The sequence below is a fragment of the Neoarius graeffei genome, chromosome 25, assembly GCF_027579695.1.
Source record: "Neoarius graeffei isolate fNeoGra1 chromosome 25, fNeoGra1.pri, whole genome shotgun sequence".
Taxonomy (NCBI): Eukaryota; Metazoa; Chordata; class Actinopteri; order Siluriformes; family Ariidae; genus Neoarius; species Neoarius graeffei.
This window is the reverse complement of record NC_083593.1, coordinates 22,495,670-22,499,729: the sequence shown is the minus strand read 5'-3', so window position 1 is coordinate 22,499,729 and position 4,060 is coordinate 22,495,670.

The following is a 4,060-nucleotide window of genomic DNA, read 5'->3' as shown; positions in this document are numbered from 1 at the left end:
GACGGGACACAGGAGGAGAGGGAGAGAGAGAAGAGAAGAGGCTGTCTGCTGTCCTGCCACCGGGACAGCCGCCAAATGGTCCTCTGCCAGCTCGATGGCCTGATCCAGCGACGCCGGGCGGTGGTACTGGACCCACTCCGCGGTTCCTGCTGGCAAGCGTGTGATGAACTGTTCCAGTACCACCTGGTCGATGATCCCCTCGGCGTCGCGGTTGTCGGCCCTCAACCACCGCCAGCAGGTGTCCCGGAGTTGCTGGCCAAATGCAAACGGCCAGCCGACTTCCTCCAAGCGCAAAGCGCAGAAGCACTGACGCTGCTGCTCGGGGGTGCACCCCACACGCTGGAGGACAGCCCGGCGAAGGTCCAGGTAGGCCAGCCAGCAGTCGGCGGGGAGCTGTAGCGTGGCCAGCTGCGCCTCTCCCATTAGCAGGGGGAGGAGGCGTGCTGCACGCTGATCCATCGGCCACCCCGAGGTCTCCGCAATTTGCTCAAAGAGCGTGAGGAATGCCTCGGGGTCGTCCTGTGGGCCCATCTTTGTTAGGGTGAGGGGGGATGGGCCCGCGGTGGGAGCGTTGGTAGACCCTGCCGACGCGAGGAGGTGCCAGAATGCCTGACGATCCTCTTGCTGGGCCAACACCAGGGCCTCGAGCCACTGCTCCTGCTCCTTATGGAGGGTGACTAGCGCCTGGTGCTGGCTTTGCTGGGCTGTGGCGAGGGCGTGGACCAGGTCGGCGAATGGGGAGGACTCCATGGGGCTGTTCGGCTTCTGCGCTCCAGATATCCTGGGTTTCAGCACCACTGTAGTGGTTCTCATATAAGGGCAGAGCACAGAAGGTGGCAGGACAGAGTTCAGGTTGGTACAGCGTCTTTATTGCCACACTTTTCAGTGAACAACTATTTCAAATCCACAGACACACACACACACAATCGGCATCTCATTGGGGAAGAGCCCCCTCTGCTCTCGCTCTCCCTCCTTAAGTAGGGCGTGGTCACTGGGAAGACACACAAACACAGGTTAATTGCCCTCAGGTGTAGTGATTCTGCCACTTACCTTCCCTGACTCCACCCTCCTGTCACAGACCAGCGCTTGACCATGCCCCCGCTGCCACAGTAAGAAACTACATTAACAATTCTACATAGCATCAGATGAAATGATATTGAAGGTCAGATTAGTGCCAATACTTAAATACGTACAAAATACGCAGACTAATAATTAACTTTAGACCAATAATTATTAGTAAAAGCCCTAACAAAAAAAGATTTCTTGCTGCTGTCATCAAGACTATTAAACAATTTGGCAGCAGAAAAGGAAAAAGAACTAAGGCCAGACTTACATACGTAGAAGAAACTTTTGACATATGAATATTATTTCTAGATCTAGTGTTATAATTATGCACTTCTGAATTCAAGCAAAAAAAATATTAGACAAATATGACAGGCAAAAGCCACTTAAGCATTTAAATACAATCAAACACTTATGAAAATTCCACCTGGCAGTTAAACTAACCCAACCAAGACTTCTGAATAATATTTCTGTATGTTCATCTCTGACTTTCTTTCTTAAGATAATACAAGCACCTCTTTTCTGTAGCCGATGCAGTCTTTCAAGACTAGTAGGATCTGCATTAGTCCACACTACATCACAATACTCATATAGAGGCTGGACCAAGGATGTATGCAGCTGTCGACAAGTGTCCTTGTTCAGATATTTTCTGATTCTACTCAGCAGACTTAGCTGGCATGAAACCTTAGAAGCAACAGTGTCTATATGTGAATGCCAGTTCATAACAGAGTCAAATGTCAAACCAAGGTGTGGCAGTTCCTTACAAGTGGGTGGAGCACAGAGGACGGCAGGACAGAGATCAGGTTTGTACATAGGCTTTATTGCCACACTTTTCAGTCTAACAATATTTTCCCACAATAGAGAGACACACACACACACACACACACACACCAGCGTCTCGTCCGGGGATGAGTCCCCCTCTGCTCTCACTCTCCCTCCTTAAATAGGGCGCGGTTTACTGGGGAGAACACACACAAAACATAGGTTAATCACACTCAGGTGAAGCGATTCTGCCACTTACCTTCCCCAACTCCGCCCTCCTGTCACAGACCGGCGCTTGACCACGCCCCCGCTGCCACATACCCCCACCGCCCGACTCAGGCCGGGCGCCCGTCCGGCCCGCAGCCGACTCCCCCCCCTTGACGGGAGAGGAAGTCCGCCACGACCATCTGCGCCCCCGGCCTGTGGACCACCTTGAAGTTGAAAGGTTGGAGCGCTAGATACCAACGGGTGATCCGCGCGTTGGCATCCTTCATGCGGTGGAGCCACTGGAGGGGCGCGTGGTCCGAACAGAGGGTGAAAGAGCGCCCCAGCAGGTAGTAACGGAGGGCGAGGACCGCCCACTTGATCGCCAGACACTCTTTCTCGATGGTGCTGTAGCGCCCCCACGCACCGACAGCTTTCGGCTGATGTATAATACTGGGCGATCCTCTCCCCCTACCTGCTGGGACAAAACGGCCCCCAGCCTTCTGTCCGACGCATCCGTCTGTAACAAAAAAGGGAGAGAGAAGTCAGGGGAGTGCAAAAGTGGCCCCCCACACAGTGCAGCCTTTACCTCAGAGAAAGCCCGCCGGCACTGCTCCGTCCACTGGACCGGATCTGGCGCCCCCTTTTTAGTGAGGTCAGTCAGCGGGCTGGTGACGTCCGAATAATTAGGTATAAACCTACGATAATAGCCAGCCAGCCCCAGGAACTGTCTCACCCCCTTTTTGGTCTTGGGCCTCGGGCAGGCCGCAATCGCTGCTGTCTTATTAATTTGGGGACACACCTGCCCGTTGCCCAAGTGGAAGCCCAGATACCGTACTTCCACCCGCCCAATCGCACACTTCTTCGGGTTGGCAGTGAGCCCCGCCCGCCTCAGCGACCTAAGGACGGCCCTCAGGTGTTGCAGGTGCCACTGCCAGTCATTACTATAAATGATGATGTCAATTAAGTAAGCGGCCGCATAGGTGGCGTGGGGCCGGAGGATCCGGTCCATCAGCCGCTGAAACGTAGCGGGCGCCCCAAACAGCCCAAACGGAAGTGTGACGAACTGGTGTAAGCCGAACGGTGTGGAAAAGGCCGTTTTTTCCCGGGATAATGGAGTCAAGGGGATCTGCCAATATCCCTTCGTCAAATCCAGTGTCGAGTAAAAACGAGCCGTGCCTAGTCGATCGAGCAGCTCATCAATACGAGGCATTGGGTACGCGTCGAATTTAGACACCGCGTTGACTTTTCTATAGTCCACACAAAACCGGACCGAGCCATCGGCCTTGGGAACCAAGACCACCGGGCTGCTCCAGTCACTGTGGGACTCCTCGATGATGCCCATTTCGAGCATGGCCTGAAGTTCTTCCCGAACCACCTTTTTTTTGTGTTCAGGTAATCTATAAGGACGGCTACGCACTACCACCCCCAGGGGCGTCTCTATGTGGTGTTCTATGAGGTTGGTGCGACCGGGCAGGGGCAAGAACACAGCCGAAAACTCGGCCTGCAACTGGGCGACCTCCGTGAGTTGGGTCGGGGAGAGGTGGTCTCCACAGGGGACCGGAGAGGTGCGAGATGCCAATGACCCTTTTTTGACCTCCGGCCCCAGCTCCGCCTTCTCTGGAACTACCGACACCAACGCCACGGGGACCTCCTCGTTCCAGAGCTTCAGCAGATTGAGGTGGTAGATCTGTAGTGCTCCCTCCCTGTCCGTTCGCCTAACCTCATAGTCGACGTCCCTGACTCGCCGTGTGACCTCGAAGGGCCCTTGCCACTTGGCGATTAATTTGGAGCTCGACGTGGGCAACAGGACGAGTACCTTATCTCCCGGAGTGAACTCTCTAAGGCGCGTGCCCTTGTTGTACAGACGGGTTTGCTGTTCCTGGGCCTGCCGCAAATTCTCCTGAGTTAAGTGGGTGAGCGTGTGGAGATTTGCGCGCAGATCCATAACGTATTGAATTTCATTTTTGCTCTGCGAAGGTCCCTCCTCCCAATTTTCCCGCAGTACATCTAAGATGCCACGCGGCTTACG